The 18,706-nt window shown below is 42.4% G+C and overlaps 1 protein-coding gene across 2 annotated transcripts in view; it reads right to left on the bottom strand.

The window, feature by feature from the left end:
- The window catches only part of LOC112119268 (ligand of Numb protein X 2-like), a 40,451-nt gene extending 23,393 nt beyond the window's left edge, over nt 1–17,058 (bottom strand). The window contains exon 1 of one of the 2 annotated variants that reach the window (XM_026653028.2): nt 16,832–17,058. The gene's annotated coding sequence lies outside the window, so the exon portion shown is untranslated. Of the gene's footprint in view, nt 1–16,486; nt 16,634–16,831 lie in introns of those variants that run through there. The other variant, XM_026653027.2, reaches the window with a different exon arrangement.
- Nucleotides 17,059–18,706: the final 1,648 nt, after the last annotated feature.

Below are 18,706 nucleotides of genomic sequence, written 5' to 3'. Positions count from 1 at the left end.
TGGAGCACAGATGTGCAAAATCCAATCCAGGTCTATCTATGGTACTTACATGTGCTCCCTTCCCTGCAATTCTCATATCTAAACACCTGACAATCTTTTATGTATTTATCCTCACAACACTCCAATGAGGTAGAGAAATAGTATTATTCCCACTTTACAGATGGGGAACTGAACCACAAGTGACTTGCCTAATGTCATACAGGAAGTCTGTGGCAGAGCAGACAATTGAACTCAGGTCTCTCAAGACCTAGGTCCAAGACTTTATGCAAAAAACAATTATGTATTGGTGGGAGGGTGAGGAACTGAGGTGTTGAGATAAGCTATTTTGGTTTTGGCTCATCTGTAATTCTGAACTAAAAGCTGACATAGTTATGTAGAAACAATAAACTTCTTTCTACGTTCTTGAGAAAAATGGTCAGCGAGACCTAGAAAACTTTACATATTACAAAATAAGGGAACATACAGTTACTATTTGTACTGTAGAAAATATTTTGGTAGTTTAAAAGTTTTATATTGTGCAATTAGACGAAAGCGTTTATGTAATGCCAACAGATGCTGGTTGTCAGGATCAAACTTAGAGCCTCTGGACCTTAGTGCATGAGCCTCTACCACGTGAGCTAAAAGCCAACTGGCTGTTAGCTAAGGCTGTAGAGCAGACTCATTTTATCTCTCTCTCTAAGGCAGTGGTTCCCAAACTGGGGTTCGTGAACCCCTGGGGGTTCGCGAAATGTTACAGGGGGTTCTCGGGAAAAAATTCACTAATGGCGGTCAGAGCCGTCCCTAGGGATCCTGGGCAGCAGGGGGCCAGCAGCCTGGAGCCGCTGGACTTCCAAGAGCTAAGCAGATCAAAGCAAACATAGCTATCACACTGAGGAGATTTAAACTTCAAGACTCCTTATAAGAAATGGAAAGGAAGGTGGATATTTTTTGCTATTTTTAAAATTAAATAGGCAGCTAGTATTGTTTTTAAAATTATTATGAACAATTTTAAGCTTTGTTGTAATGTGCATTGTTTGCCTGGACTGCTCAAGACCTGAATGCTTGTGTAGGAGGAACTCTTTGAGTTGGCTTCTTAAATGCCTTCATGCTGTTTCACATCGGATACTCCTTGATGAAACATAGGAGCCTTGTCTTATAACAGGCTTATTCAAAGTGATACAAGCTACGAAAGTGAGATCTTGGAAGAGTGTTGCCGTTTTCATAATGTAATAAAAATACTGTAATGATAACTAATAATTAATAATAAATAGTATGTAATAAGCATGTCATAAAAACAAATTTTATATTTCCAAGATCACGGCTTTTATAATTTATGCCCAGGTAAAGGAGAAAATCCCTGGAAATATTCATTTTTAGGAGGGGGTTCGCGAGACTTGACATTTTAGTGACAGGGGTTCACAGGTTGTTAAAGTTTGGGAACCACTGCTCTAAGGGCTTGTCTATATTACCCACTGGATTGACAGGCAGAGACTGCCGAGCACTCTCCCGTCGACTCTGGTAGTCGACGAGAGAGCGTCAGCCATCGACTTACCGCAGTGAAGACATCGCGGTAAGTAGATCTAAGTACGTTGACTTCGGCTACGTTATTCACGTAGCTGAAGTTGCGTAACTTAGATCAATTCCCCTCCCCCAGTCTAGACCAGGCCTAAGTGGTCTCAGTGCCACTAGATGGGAGAGAACACCACACCCAGAAGGTGTGTGGGTTACACTTACATGCTACATTGATCCCATGGAAAGCCCCAAGCTAAAAATCTCAAAATGGATTTTTAATTAACTACATACAGTACATGCCTAGATTAGGTAAACTATGCAATAGTTTATTGCATTAATATTATTTTACTTATTAAGTTTATGAAAACATTTCCCTGGGAGACTGGAAATGCAACATTCCAATTACTGGATTAAAAACGAATAAGAGCGGCAACAATTAATCTAAATTCCTTGGATGGCCAAAACACAAATCTAGAGCATTCTGGGTTGGTTGAGATCATGGATGCAAATATAAAGTTCTTGTAAGCATCAGCACCCTCCTGATTGCTCAGAGCAAAGACGACAAAGAGAGCAGCCAGTGCAACATACATCCAAATATATCTAGGACAGCATGAAAGAATAGGAAAATAACTGTGAAACTTTCTGCAACTTTGTGTGACCAGTTTTCACACAATTGCAAAATTTTGCATCTTCATAAAATGGTGAATTAGCTGGAAAAAACATGCAGAATTTTGCTCATTTTCACAATGAAGAGTTTTGGGTTTTTAAGCTAAATTTGGGCTCCATCTTGAGTGAAAGTTTGGCATCCAGAAAAGGGACCAAGTTCATGTGAAATACAGTAATGCTCATATTTTGAGCATTTCATGTTGCTAATATGTTTCACAACCCTAGCTCAGTTGCTGTCCAGCCATGGTGCAGAGATAATTGTTGCTGTTATTGCTAAGCACAGACTACTTAAAAAAACGTTGGGTTTAAAAACAAAACAAAACACCACCACTTAAGGTAGGCCAAATCAGGATCAAATCCAGGAATAGTTTTCAAAGGGGACACCATTCATTCTGGTGTTCTATTGCTGTTCCTTACTGTTCTTTGCTTACTGATATTGCCAAAGATTAAACCACCAGAGGTAAAAGCACCAAAGAAAGGCAGCTACAATCAGCATGTCTTTGTACAGCTAAAGAAAAGGTGATCCTTTTAATGATTAACTTTAGGAGTTATTATAATAAGCCATCTCTGAGAGCATTTTTAATCCAGTCTCTATTAAGTTATTGCGAAGCTCTGTCTAGTTCTGGGTGTACTGGCCAGGAAAAACCAAGTTAGCACTCCTTTAGCACACTAAGCTTAAAGAGATACCACCAATTTAAAGATCTTTCTTCTATCCTAACCATTTTGACCCACTGTTTAACCACTAAGATTACAATAAATGAAAGGGGATTTGGAGAAAAATAATTTTCTCTTTTCAGTTAGTTCATTTCACAGAATTTTGTGTGGATATTTCTTACAGCAACAAATAGAGAAACTAGTTACCAGAATAATAAGAAAATGATTGTAAAACCATAAAAAAGGCAGGGGACATCAGGGGCAGGTGTAATATCAGAAATTACTATTTTCTCATGTTTAAAAACAGACTTCAAAATGAGCGTCTATTAAACATTATTCTTATTGGAGATGTGCTAGCATGGTTTGACTGGCCAATGTAGACAGAAAAAAAGTTTCTGGAACAAGGCTTAACGAAGTAGGAAGCCAGTAGTATGACAGCCTTAGGGCTTGTCTACACTGGCAATTTACAGTTTTTTCACCCCCCTGAGCAAGGAAGTTTCAGCGCGACCACACAAGCCACATTAAAGTGCTGCTGCGACAGCACTCTAGCATTGCCAGTGTAGACTAGCCCATAGTCTAAACAAGGGCCCCAATTCAGCAAAGCACCTAAGCATGTGTTTAAATCCATCCCTATTCAGTAAAGCACTTAAGTGTGCGCTTAGAGTAGGGGACTAAGTAGGGTGACCAGACAGCAAATGTGAAAATTCGGGACGGGGTGGGGGGTAATAGGATCCTATATAAGAAAAAGACCCAAAAATTGGGACTGTCCCTATAAAATCAGGACATCTGGTCACCCTAGGACTAAGTTTCTTTCCTGCTTTTATTTATATGAATTTTGCAAACTGGTGTGAAATGTTATACTAATGAAATCAAACACAGCAGTAGGCCCGATTCCCCCCTCCCCTTTCACTGGTTTTACACTGTGTGACTAACTTCAGTTAAAAGACTCCTGATTTACAGTGAACATGAGGAAAGAATCAGAACACTTCAGTACTGAGAAAATGCTGACTTACCTATTTATCTACAAGTGCCTTACAAGCCAGAATTATATGAATGCCACAAATTTCAGTGTAGAGTACTTAAGGTATTCCCAGAGAACAAGAGCAGAGGATTAGACCTAGCTGTTTTACTGCAATCAAAGTAATTCCATTGACTTCAGTTGTGTTACTTGCAATTTACACCCATGTAAAAGATCAGAATCCAGCTCAGACTCTTTCAAATATCCAGACAGTACAGTATTGTTCATACTGAGGATGTGTCAGCATTTCTATTATGCACCATCTCCTCTTCTCATTTTAGAACTATCCCATGGAAATTCTCTCCAGAATGAGCTGTACTACATCAGGTCCCCAATATGATGCAAGTTTTTTAATGTTACAGCATATTATTAGTTGCATTTGTTACAAGACCATACATTTTTTTAAAGCTATTGCCTGTGAAATGACACCTTTACAAAGGAGAATGTAGCTGACTTGTTGAATGGCACTCTACTGGGAAATAATTAGTACCTTAGGCTTCCTGGGGAAGTAAAACAAACCAGACAAGGCAGGCAAATAAAATATCCACTTCCTGGACCAGTTAATGATACAGCAACATCATTGATCTAGCAATTCTAACATTCTAAAGCAAAGCGACTCTATGCTTGAGTCTCTTCTTACTTACAAGAGTGTAATTTGATTTGATTTTTCAATAATTATTCCTAATTCACATCCATGCAACACAAAGAGAATCTAGCCCTGTCATTAAATGAACATTGCCTGGGTAATAATTCCAAATGGGTTCCCTCCGACCACCTTTTTATTAAAAAGGTACAATACATATTTACAGAAGTGTCTAAATATAATTATCTCAAAGACCTAAACAATGGGTCTCTTGAGGGCCAAATTTAACAGCGATTCAGTGGTATGTAAATTGTTCAGAAGACAAGTTTAGGTGGTTAGGTAGTTTTAATTTGTGATTATTTTAATTCAAAATGTGTAAAATGAATGCCAGGAAAGCAGAAGTAGTGTTAGGTGTAGCAGGAAAAGCAGCTAGCAAGTTGCTTTATCATTTTCCCTCAGGACTGCCACACACCTTATTTATTATACATTTTTGTTAGATGCTTTTTCTGCTACACCCATCTCCCCTCACTTCTCTCTTTGATACACACTTTGAACTTGGCAGCCATGTCTGTCCAAAAAAATAAGTTTATAAGGTTGTTACTCCATCCTTAAATTGATGTTTGTGTAAGCAAGTAGTTTTGTGGAGAGGAAGGGAAAAAGCATCCAGTGGTGCAATTTAAGGATCAAGCATCTAAACTTTAATTAATAATCTGAACTTCTCCTGAAATTAAAACACAAAGTCCAAACCAAAACAAAAAGACTAGGAGACCTTAAGTTAAGACTCAGACTTCATCCAAGTAGCTAGTAGTGCGCTTCTTTCCAAGGTTCTGGTATGCTTTTGAGAAGAAGACCACGTGTCTATCAACTATATAAACAATAGGCATTCCTAATACACATCCTCCTGTGTGTCCGTAAATTCCATTTATTTTAAAGAAAGGAAGATAATACTAAGTCAGCATTATGGTTTACGGGATCTTAAATGTGTAATGTGCATAGGCATGTCTTTGGCATATGCCTTTGTTCCAGTAAAACCCTGCCAGCTACTGCAGTAGCTTGAATAAGCACATGTCAATGCTCATATCAGATCTGGATGTTGTCCATACAATACACATAAGAAGAAAGCAGCACTACTTTCCATCTACCACAATAATCCCTGAAGATTTCATGGTGAGCAGCATTCCTCACATTATACAACTGTATTTGAAACTGGGAAACTTTTATAAAATTCAGCATTAAAGACATCTACCCATTGTCATATACCAGTGAAAGTAGCATGGGGGTAGGGAATAGTGTTTCAGGTGGCAGTTCCCATCCTAGTTTAAAAGGGGACTTTGATTCTGGAGAGAATGTTTATTTTAAAATTAACCCATCTAAACATCAATCCACTTATTGATATCCCACTATTTGCAATTGCTGCTTTTGCAGATTATATGGCAGTTCTATACTGACCCCTTATTTCTTATGGGAAAGTCCTCTAGACTTTAATGCGATTAAACTAATATCTTAGTATAAATTAATCTAGAAAGCTTAATTTCTATAACTTTTTATAGTCCTACTTCAGAATTATATCCCTGCGCTAGAATTCTCTATTTTCTATAGGATAGCTGAAAAACCCATAGGAAGATTATTTTCTATAGGACATTTGCATAAGGGATTAATTTTTCTTCCCCACCACAAGTGATCTGGCGATGAAGTAGCAAGGATAGATTCTGCCCTCTCTTATATCAGAGATGTACATGAAAGCAGAATTTTACCCAGTGTGGTGGAATGTGTTTCATCCCAGTCAATTTCATAGCCTCAGATGGAGATATCAGATGCTGGATTGACTTTTTACTGCAGGAGGAAGCAGTGAGGGAAGCTGAACTGTGAATGAAAGTTCCTCAATAAGACAAATTTTGCTCTGTTATACTGGTGTAAGTCTTGACTGATACCAGAGTACCACAGCAGAGTTTGGCCCAACGTACATTCAATACCTTCTTGATACATTAGGGACTCAATCTGGCTCACTGTGCTGAAGTCAGGTTTATCAGAGGCAACCCAAGAGCATATCTGGAGGAGACAAGTTTCAAACTGCCCTTCTGAGATTCCCCAATTCTGTGCCCACACTACACTGGACTGATCCTCCAGGCTGCTCTAAACTGTGCAGGGTGACAATAGCAATTGTTGGCTGTGCCACTATGGCAGATCTATGCCACCCATGGACACCAACAACCGACAGTGGATTGTTCTGCCCAGGTTAGAATTTCTGGAGGTGTAGAGGCCAATGCTAGAACAAAGTTTGAGCCTCTCTTTTTTTCATATGTAAACTACAAACTGTCTAATTAAAGCTTTCCCCAATATCTTAATTGAATGTGGGGGAGAAAAGTGAAAAGCAACTCATCATTATGTAAAACTTCAAAATTCTAGACAGTAGAAGCAGAAAAGACCATTGAATTATCCAATCTGCTACCTTCTGCATGTTTACAGGCAGAAGAGCATTCGGACTTTTAAAAATAAATATTTAGGATTGTATTCTGTTCTCAGTTACACCTATGCAATTCCACCAGCTTTAATATGGTTATGTGGATGTAATTTAGGGAGGATTTTGTCCTTTCATGTAAGAATTTTCTTGGCTGTTTCTTACTGAATTTAGAGACTAGCAAAAACAACAAAACTTGTTCCCTTTCCTCTGTTTTCTTCCAGCTGTGCACTTTCTTAAATTTGCTAAGGTAAGGTCAGTCTGAGCCAATATCAGAAATATCAATAGCTTCTGTAGAACCATTGTTACCCTATGCTGTGTGCGTGCATGTACATATTTACACTGTGTGTACATATATATTTATCTTTAGTTTCTTCTCCTTTCTGGTTAAAGTTGCTGGAGTGACAACACAGGAGACAGAAGTCCTCTTTTTATCCACAAAAACAGGGCAGCAACAGCACACACTTCCCCAGACTGTCACCTGCCAATACTCCTCAAGTTTGCCTTGATAGAATACACAAGAGAGGGAGGATGTTTTCTCTAGGCCTATTAATTTCTTGCCCTTTCTCCAAGACTGCCAACAAGGTGGCCAGCTGGCAACAACTGTGCGGTTTCTAGTCACAAGGATGCTCGTACATTGCATTTATTTCATACAGGCTACAGAACACCCCACCAGATGGTAAGAACTTTTGGTTGCTATCAACTGAGCTGCTGGATTCAAACAGGATACTTCTTCAGACTAAGGCTCGCAGGGCAGGGACTGTCCCAGTCTATTCCTTACAGAGAACAATGTCAGCACATAACAAATTCTCCCTTCATCTCTTATGTAGGGGTTTGGAGCCCATTGCAATCTGAGCCGATATAGTTCCTGGTAATGATTCACTGCAGTTCTAATAGATGCAGATTAAGGCCTAGCATATGAAATCTAGCTGCAAAAATGCAAAGAATCTGGTCACGTTTTTTCTAAAAAAACAAAACACAATAGTCCATAGGAAGAATTAACTGCCATTGAAAGATAGTTTAAAGAATAAGCCTGCTCTAGTTGTCAGAAAAAAAAAAAATCTTTATAATTGGACATGCAGTATTTTATTCATAAATTAAAAAACTAGAAGGGGGTGTTGTCAAACTTATGGCAGCCTCCCTAGGCTACCAGAGTCTCCACAGCACTGCATGCTGTGGCCCTGCCCCAGGACACCCCCTATGCTAGTGCTGTCAAGGGAATCCTCAGAAGCCAGGACAGACTTTTAGTGGTCTTCCACAGTTTGTGCACTGAGGAAATCTTCCCACAGGTGGATATAGGGCTTTATGCAGCTCTGCCCCTTTCACCTGGCATAAAGGGGCCAAAAAGAGGGTGAAGATCTCACTTTACATTTCTACTTTGTTTGTTTGTCCCACTGCAAAATAAGTAATGCCAAATACTTCACTGCCGTTTTAAAGAGAAAAATAAAGACCAAAAAGAATTGCATAGCCACATCAAACAAAATAAGGCAGGATTATTCCAGCTAAACAGCAGCCCTCAAACATTCCTTCTAGACATCTTATGCTAACTTTTCCAGAAAGACACTCTTGATATTACTAAGTGAAAAAAGTCTTAACTCTGACACCTCCCAATTTGCCACATAATCATGCTGTCCTCTCCCTTGTCCTTTCCTTTCTTGCCCATGATGTTGTCATCTTCTGTTTTATTTATAGGCTCTTCTATTGCACTTATAACCATAGCATCGGAATATGTCCTATATAAATGAATTTAACCTCCCTTTGAGGTAAAGGAGCATTTCTCTATTAATTATATTGAGTTTAATTGGCTCTGCACAGGCCCACACAGTTTTCTTTGTAGAAATGGGGCTCTGGATGATATAGCTCTGAAGCAGGGACTCCATCTTCCCCTGTATTGCAAATAACGATTCACGTTTATAGTGCTATATAAGAAGAATTTTACTTTATCTCCTTTTCCTCTCAATTATAATTGAAAACTAGAAAAAAGTCCAGCTAGAATAGATGTGTCTTGATTCTATGCCTCATCTCTGGAAGCTGTGGTCCATATGCAACGCTCAATAAAAACAATAAACTTTAGGCCCTCAGATAGCTAACTATGCCATCCCTACTTTCAGCAGCTCACAAAATGAGCGAGACTGACTGACTATTTCAAGGTGTGACTACAAGGTGTGAAGCAAAACTGAAACAATATCTAGAGCAATAAGTGTCTTTTCTCATCAGCTCCATTTTTTTTCAAATATTATCTGAAATCTTTTATTCTTCCTTGTTTGTCAATAGATCACATTTCTCTGTTCCCTCTATTATAGACTCATACACTTTAAGGTCAGAAGGGACCATTATGATCATCTAGTCTGACCTCTTGCACAACGCAGGCCACAGAATCTCATCCACCCACTCCTGTAACAAACCCCTAACCTAGGTCTGAGTTATTGAAGTCCTCAAATCGTGGTTTAAAGACCTCAAGGTGCAGAGAATCCTCCAGCAAGTGACCCGTGCCCCATGCTGCAGAGGAAGGCGAAAAACCTCCAGGGCCTCTGCCAATCTGCCCTGGAGGAAAATTCCTTCCCAACCCCAAATATGGCGATCAGTTAAACCCTGAGCATGTGGGCAAGACTCACCAGCCAGCACCCAGGAAAGAATTCTCTGTAGTAATTCAGATCCCACCCCATCTAACATCCCATCACAGACCATTGGGCATATTTATCTGCTAATAATCAAAGATCAATTAATTGCCAAAATTAGGCTATCCCATCATATCATCCCCTCCATAAACTTATCAAGCTTAGGGTATGTCTACACACAGCCGCTAGTTCGGCGGCTGGCAATCGAAGTTCTGGGTTCGACTTATCGCGTCTTGTCTGGACGCGATAAGTCGAACCAGGAAGTGCTCGCCGTCGACTGCGGTACTCCAGCTAGATGAGAGGAGTACCGCGGAGTCGACGGGGGAGCCTGCCTGCCGCGTGTGGACCGAGGTAAGTTCGAACTAAGGTACTTTGAACTTCAGCTACGTTATTCACGTAGCTGAAGTTGCGTACCTTAGTTCGATTTGGGGGTTTAGTGTAGACCAAGCCTAAGTCTTGAAGCCAGATTTGTCTTTTGCCCCCACTACTCCCCTTGGAAGGCTGTTCCAGAACTTCACTCCTCTGATGGTTAGAAACCTTCGTCTAATTTCAAGTCTAAACTTCCTAATGTCCAGTTTATATCCATTTGTTCTTGTGTCCACACTGGTACTAAGCTTAACTAATTCCTCTCCCTCCCTGATATTTATCCCTCTGATATATTTATAAAGAGCAATCATATCTCCCCTCAGCCTTCTTTTGGTTAGGCTAAACAAGCCAAGCTCTTTGAGTCTCCTTTCATAAGACACTGTATAACAACTCAAGTGTTCTGCATAAAGAACACTATTCCAGCTAAATTGCACTTTGAGATCACTGTCAAGTTAAAACTCAATTCTTTAAAATAAAAAAAAAAAGTATAATTCTGAAATTCTTAGTGCTTTATGTCCATAGATCTCAAAGCACTTTAAAAAGGTGGGTGAGCACATTACTCCTGTTTTATGGGGGGGGGGGGAACTAAGGTACAGAAAGGATGAGTAGCTTGCCCAAAGTCACATAATGAGAACATAACAGTCAGAAAATAGAACCTAGGTATCCTGACACCTATGAACCACAATGCATTATTTCTGTTAATAAGAACACCAAATGAAAAGGAAGACTTACTCTTTGCATTTCACCTAGGTTGGACTGTTCAGTAGATTGATCAGTTTCCTTTTTGTTTACAGTCTATTTCTACAGGCTCTCTTATTCTCTCTCACAACTAACACACGCCCAATACTGCAATGTTCCCTGGGACCATACAGTCACAAATAACCCCAAAACTTCTAATTGACTTTTAAATGTCACTTACACACCTCTGGCAAGATCAGCTGTATAGCCGTATTGTGGGGTTCATAACACCTACATTTTGGGGCTAATCTACCTGTACATGCCCAGAGGATGCCCTTTCAATTGGTATTTAAGGGCACTCTTTTTTTGTTGTAGCTTTCGAAAGTCAGACAAGTTCTAACACTAAAATTAACAAATCCTTGTTGCCTGCAGAAGCCTTGGTGTCACTAACCAAACAGACTGAGCAGAGTTGTCTGCATGGGAGAAGCCTAACCCCCTGTGTGAGATGCCCCAGCATTGCTGCCTAAACAGCCCTCCCACCTGAGTCCTAAGGAGCACACTTGCTGACTGGTGGCTGTCTCCCCTGCAGGTCCCAAGTGCAGGTGTGATGCTCCCGGCATAATTTGCAGCTGGTAGTAGTTACTGACACCTAGGTATTCTGTTTTGCTGCCCTGTTAAAATTTGCTGTTTTGCCTTTCTCCAACCTCTGGTCCAGGGGTAGCAAACTTTGACAGATGGGGGGCACTCCCATCACATTTACTATCATTGTGAAATCTCTATTTTAAACTTGGACACACAAAGATATTTTAGTGATTTAGAAAAGCATTCTACAGAGTTAAACTTCAGTGCTATTGTAGGTAAAACTCTGAATGAAGGTGTTATTTCTTTTCTAGTCTCTTTCCATTGCAGTTTAGGTCTGCATAAAAAACACTGAAAATATCAGACAGCATTGTAAACAGTTTTGAATATGTATGAATACCTTTTATATACAAGCTATTAAGCAGAAAATCCACCTTGTTCTGTATTACAGTCTCCCCACCCCATTGTCACCACTACACATATTGAAAAACAAGTTTTCAAAGCAAAATTTGAACTTCTGTACTTTGCCACGTACACGCATTGCCCTATGATCTTATTTCAGAGATATTTTCTCAGGCCTTTTTATCAGTGAGGAAACTGAAGTGCCTTGTCTTTCTTTCTTTCCTTGTTTTTCTTTTAAACCTCAGGATAGTTCATACATCTTATCTACTCTGAGATTAAAAAAACACCTTTGTAAGCAGTGAGGAAAAGGCCTAAAGGCTGGATTCAGAAAGGAACTAGGCATTGTGATGCTGAATGTTGCAATGCCCAACTTTTAGGTGCCTAGACTGTAAGCCACAAAGCCAGCACATTAAGCAGGGAAATGCCAAACCTAACCAATGTGAGATGCCCATGAGGGATGTATCCTAAACCCCACCCTGCTCTGAGTTCAGAGCCTAAATCGAGGCTGCAAGGAGGCACTTATCTCTGCTAGCAATTCACAACCAGGAATCCTCCTCCTGGAGTCAGGCTGTTTAGGCACCTAAACTAAGCTGTTTCTCTGAGAAAGAACTAGACAGGCACACAAAACAGCAGCAGGAGGTGGTGGTGATGTCACTGCCTTCTTTATAACTTTTAGCTCAGTGTTTAGCACACTCACCTGGGATGTAGGAGTCCCCCTTTTCAAATCCCTTCTCCCTCTCTGCCTGAGGGGGGAATTGAACTCCCCTCTCCGACATCCCAAGCCAGTGCTCTAACCACTGCACTAAAAGTTATGTGGTGGGTGAGGATAGCGCACCCATCTCAGCCAGCCAGATTTTGAATGGGACCTGATCCAGTAGGCAGGCTTTGAGCATGCCTACTAGATCAGGCACTATACATAGGCATTCACCCACCTGTCTTCTCTCTCCTGTTCGTGAATCGGTCTGGAGCGTATGCAGGAGATAAGCCTAGAGTAAGGCAGCAATGCACATGCTCAGAAAGGCAGAAACTGTGAATTTAGGCACTTACAGAGTTCGTCAGGAGTTTTGTGAATCACAGTGGAGCTTAAAACTGAGGCACTTAAGTCTGAAGTTTAGGTGCTTAAGTATCTTTGTGAATCTAGCCCTAAGTCTCTATAATGTGGCCATACTATGGAGTGTACATGCCTGGCTAGTTCAGATCTTGCTAAGAATGTCATCCTCCCTCTTTCCAAAACATTTCTCCATATTGTCAGCAAATCTATCCCTTACAGCAGACACATGCATACTCTTGCACTGATCAGCCACTGATGTAAGGTGGCTGTTTTAAGCAGATATAACATTTCCCCCCTTGAGCGCTGATTGGCTCAGCTATCAGATGAGTAAACAGGGAATGACCTTCCAGGTGTGTTGCCTACAATGAAAATATCCTATACAGCTGCAGAAACAAATGCAGAACATGTCTAGTAACTGCCACACCCTGTTTCTGGGCCAGGTGATCAGCCCAGCACTCTGCACCTGTGCTGAGACACAACATCACAATGTTTTAAGTGAGCTGAAAATATTTTTCTTGTAGCCTATCAGACCGTGTCCTCACTCCTTTGTGGACAGGACAGCGATGGGCTCATTATGATGGTAATATTAATGTAAGAAAGGCGCAAGAGAGAATGCTGGGTTTGTAAGTTAAATTTTCCTGAGAGCACACAGTAAGAGATAAGGTTTACATCATGTTTGGTTAGCGAGCTGGTAGAGGATGAGATCAAAAAGGAATCTTTACAGTTTAAAGCATGAAAAATGTGGGTCAACTGGTTAACTCTAATGAGACAAGAGTGCCACCATTTCACATTCATTGCTTATAGAGGTGGCCTAACTGTACAGTGATCAACACCCTTTGTGTGCACAGCAGGATCTACCATGCCACTGTCAGGCCTTCGATCTCCTCATCACAAAAGATGTCTTGACCAGCACAGGGCAGACAGAAGGAGTGAGATCAGCTTAAATTTGAATCTTAAACCACATATCAATTTTGGTCTTATAAAATTTAAATCTCTGTGAAACATTATAAAGGCTTTTCTACATAGGCAGGGCCGGCTCTAACTTTTTTGCCGCCCCAGGCAAAAAAGAAGAGAGCCGCGCCGCTCCACCGTACCGCCCCCCGCGAGCGCCGCCGAAATCCCCGCCCCCCCAGCACCACACCACCCGAAGCCCCGCCCCCTCCAAGCGCCCCGCCGCCCGAAGCCCCCGCCGAGCGCCGCGCCAGCCCCCGCGCCCCCAAGACCCCGTCCCCCAAGCACCACGCCACCCAAAGCCCCCGCCCCCCCGAGCGCCGCCCGAAGCCCCTGCCCCCCATCCGAGCACCACGCCGCCCGAAGCTCCGCCCCCCCGAGCACCACGCCGCCCGAAGCCCCCAACCCCCCTCCGAGCGCCGTGCCACCGAATCAAAAAAATAAATAAATAAATAAAAAATCGAGCGCCGTCCTGCCCCAAGGTGCCGCCCCAAGCACGTGCTTGGTCAGCTGGTGCCTGGAGCCGGCCCTGTACATGGGGCAACCCTCAGGAAAGTTAAGATGAGAAGGCGGCAAGCAGTGGAGCACTTTGGACTTAAAAAATGAAATGTGAGTTGCACCTGAAGTATACAAAACTTTTAAAATGTTCAAGCCAGATCAAAGACCTGATGCTTAATAATGTTTTGGGGAAGGACTCCTGCAATCTTCCATGATTGCTCTGACTGCCATTGTCAAAACTAAGGACACTTGTCTGGAAGTAAAGAGCGTCCCCATAGAGGTTTAATGTGCTATAATTTATGTGCATTAAATTCACACCTTTAGTGTGTCCATGTAGATGCTTCCTTAGTAAGTAAAAAAAAAAGGGAATAAGGGAAATTTGGGGGAGCTCTTTTAATTTTTTTAGTTTAAAATGCTTTAATTAGTCTTCCATAACACCCACAGAAATTGCAGATATTCAGGGGCAATTACCTCCAATGGCAAAGGAGCAGTGTTACTCTTATAATCGCTATCAGAGTTAAAAGAACAGGAGTACCTGTGGCACCTTAGAGACTAACAAATTTATTAGAGCATAAGCTTCCGTGGGCTACAGCCCACTTCTTCGGATGCATATAGAATGGAACATATATTGAGGAGATATATGTTCCATTCTATATGCATCCGAAGAAGTGGGCTGTAGCCCACAAAAGCTTATGCTCTAATAAATTTGTTAGTCTCTAAGGTGCCACAAGTACTCCTGTTCTTTTTGCGGATACAGACTAACACGGCTGCTACTCTGAAAGCTATCAGAGTTGTCAAACTATGAACAACATCTGCATTTAACATTTGAGTCAGTATTATAGTCTGTCTCCTGAATGCTAAGAAAGTGTTTTTACCGCAGAATAACTAACATGCATTAGCTATCCCACTGTAAGAACATAGGAGACATGGCACTGTACTTTCACCAAAAGGCAAAATAGGTGAGGTAAGCGCTGTGCTCCCCTCCCAAATAATGCAAAGGAGTGACAGAATAATTAATTTAAAAAAACCTCTTCGATTTTGGCAGTACAAAACAGTAAACTTGTCAGAATGAAGCTCATCATTGAAATGACGCATAACAATGTCGCATATAAGAGGATATAAAATTAAAATGCAATTAGAAATAAACAATTCAGTAGAAAAAAATGTATGCAACAAGTGAAATAATAGAAGAGTAAGTATGTATTTCAGTATTTGCAGGATGAAGGATTACTTACACAGATAAGGATCTGTAATAAATTTTCAATTAAAGTGTGTGGGGGGAGGGGGGAAAAACCATGTCCAAATGGTATTGAATATTATAAGAACGTATTAGGTATAGGGATTCTTTCGGAGAGGTAATAATACATGCATGTAGCTAGTGCACCCTAAAGCCTCTTAAAACAAAAAGGCAAGAAGAACTGAACATTTATTTATTTAATTTCATAACTTTAGAGTGCATAACACATTTTTTAATTCTTGTGGTTGTCAATCTTGGTTGTGTATCTATGTTTAGTAAAAATTATAGTAGAAATTTGCCTTTGCAAAGGATTTCATAGAAGATAGCATGATATCCTTAGGCCAGATTTTTAAAGGTATTTAGGTGACTAGTGGGATTTTCAAAAGCATCTAGGTGCTTTCAACCTGGCCTTTAGTGAATACTTGGGAACAAAAGTTATACACACAAGTAATGACATGGGAAAAAGCACTAGAATGTTGCCCAGAGAAGCAAAATAAATTGACAAAGGCAATCCCATTGGCAGATCAAAGGAAAATGAAGGAAAATTTGACACCAACCCAGAAACTCGGTCAGCCTTTAAGTTTTATAATCCTAAAGAATAAACTTGAGTTATAGAAGAACAAAAATGTAGAATTAAAAGTTGTAATTACAAAATCACAATAAAAACAGGAACTGTTTATACTAGAAACAATGTGACGGTATTGCCGAAGCTACTAGCAACTACAAATATTTTCAATTATTATTTGCTATTAAAATATAAATTAAATAGCACACTGCCATTCCTCTGCACCATGTTTACAAAGGTACACGATGAAGAGTAATAAAAACAACAATTTAAAATGTAAATAAAGGAGACCCTACAGTTACAGGGGACTGCCTGAGTGGGACTTTCCTTGTCATGAGAACAGTGAGCCAAGCCACGTCTGTCAATTGGGATGAGGCTTTATTTATGCAGCCCTATAAACTAACTGAGAAGGGATTATTTTAAAAACACTACAACGATGTATGTCAATTACAGGGGATGGGGGCAGCGATTTGAAAAATACCCAAGCCAGTTCCCTTTAGCAGCTCGGCACAGAATTGCCCTGTGCCTCTCCTCCCCCGCCCCTGCAACCAGTTCCCCCCATATGTGCCACCTCCCTGCCCTGGGCCGGGCACCAGACGGGGAGCCCCTGGGACCCTCCCTCCAACAAGCCCCCCCGAGGGGGGCGCAGTCGCTGCCGGGCTGGGACTCACCTGGCGGCACAGGCGGGGTCGCCCCGTTCCGGCCGGGCTGTGGCGGAGCCAGCGGGGCGGTGGCGAGCGCGGCTCGGCCGGCGAGTTTCCGGGCGGGGGAGAAAGTCGAAACCCGCGTAAGGGGAGGAGGCAGCGCAGCCGCTCAGGTGTCTGCGCCCGGCCCCTGCTCCCGCCTAGCAACGGCTCCCGGCCCCTCCCCGCCCGGCCGGGGGCACCTGGCACTGTGCTGCTGCTGCCGCCCGCTCCCCAGCGCCATGCCGGCACCCTTCGCTTCCCCGCTCCCCTCTGCCCAGCCCCGGGCATGCGGCACCCTGGGCTCCCCCAGCTCGCGCCCCGCCGAGGTACCTGACAGGCACCAACTCCTGCCCGGTGCCCCGCTTCCATGCCGCGCGCACCCGCCGGCCTGGCACCGCGCGCTCAAACTTGGGCACGGTGCCCCTCCCCCTCCGTCGGCTGGTGTCACTTTCCGACGCGCGCACCGCTCGGACACACCCGGCGGAACAGCCGGAGCACCTGGCGAGGCCCGCCTGAGGGGGTGGGCCCCAGGCGCGGAGCCCGCAGCCCCAGCTAGGCTTCCCCACAGCTCAGCGACGAGGGGGGTTGGGCAGCTCGGGTTTTCCTCTCAGCCCCTGTCTAGAGTAGGAGGACAGAAGGCTCAGTCACCACTCAACCTAGCGCCTCTCCCTCTGGGGGATTCCTCTGCCACTCCCTGTCTTTCCTCTCTCCTGGCAGTTGGCAGCCAGAGGGGAGAGGGAGATGTGCCCTGCAATTATATCCAGGTGGTTTGCTGCCCTGTGCCTATGCAAATACCACTCTGTCCAGTCTCCCCTCCTCAGGGAAGGAATAGAATGTCCTTACACTGCTGCCACTCCCAAAAATGTGCCCTTTTATTATCCTGAATGGAAGAAAGAAGATTGGCCTGAGACCATAGAAAGTCACTGCACGCATAAAACGGGGGCCCATAAAGTCTGCATAACAGTGTGAAATCTGTCCCCACTTTAAATCCTACTTCCATTGTGGGGAGTCAGTAATTGGCCAATGAATAATGCATAGGCTGAGAAGCAGTTGGATGTCACTGTTCAGCTTGTATGAGTCTGGCCAAATGTAAATAAAAATTATACATATTTGGGCTGTATCCCTCTCCTCCTTCCTTTATATGTTGCTTGTCTTCTTAATCCCCAGTCCTTTCAATGGGACTGTTTGTAGAGCGTAAAATTAAACTCATGCCAACTAAGCACCTGCCATTTTTGCAGGTTGGAGCCTTAGAGTTAAGCTGTTTAGTACAGGGACTGTGTCTTCATGTCTGTGTGTGCTGACAGGTTTCTAGGGCAGTGCTTCTCAACGGGTCCCCAGCCCCTTGGGGGGCTATGAGCAGGTTTCAGGGGGTCTGCCAAGCAGGGCCGGCGTTAGATTTGCTGGGATCTAGGGCAGAAAGCCCAAGCCCGAGCCTTGCCACGCAGGGCTGAAGGAGCTGAAGCCAAGCCCCACCGCATGGATGGAGGGGCTATGTTGCTGTACAGGTCTCCTGGGTGGCTGGCTAGCTGGTGGAGGGGCTGGGGCTGTGCAGGTCAGCCATGACATGAATGAAAACAAAGTGACCATGACATGTACACGTGCTTGTTGAAGATACCCCTCACGTCCTGACAACTATTGATCAGCACCAGCAACAAGATTCAGACTGAGTAAGTAAACCAAAAATAATATTCACTTTTTTATTTTTGTACCTATATTATCCTTTTCTTTTTTATATTCTGTATGTATGTGTTTAACTGTATGACTATCAATTTAATACAGTTTTTAATCTACTGGATATGCATAAAAACAGTTGTGGCACAGGTGGGCCATGGAGTTTTTATAGCATGTTGGGGGGCCCAGAAAGAAAAAGGTTGAGACTGCTGTTCTAGGGTATTCTCCAGGTGCCTAGCACTGGCTTGATTTAACTTTTAAGGTTGTCTCTAATCCTGCCTCCTTGATTCTTAGACCATCATCTGATATATTTAAACTACCTATGTAAAAATTCCACCAAATACTGTGAAAATGTATGAATCCTTTAGCTTTTTAAGATTGGGGAAAAGGTGATTGATTGGCATATGCCACTTTTACCCAGCTGTACTCAAAATACTAGATGAAAGAGAAGAAAAAAGAGGCTCTTAATAAAGCTGGTTGAAAAAATGCAGAACAAATTTTGTAAATTACCTTTGCTGAAATTTCAATTTGTTG

Source organism: Terrapene carolina, unplaced genomic scaffold (genome assembly GCF_002925995.2).
Source record: "Terrapene carolina triunguis isolate 2854851 unplaced genomic scaffold, T_m_triunguis-2.0 Scaffold131, whole genome shotgun sequence".
NCBI classification, from domain to species: Eukaryota; Metazoa; Chordata; order Testudines; family Emydidae; genus Terrapene; species Terrapene triunguis.
The sequence above is the reverse complement of the archived record's forward strand: the minus strand, read 5'-3'. Positions and strand labels throughout refer to the sequence as shown.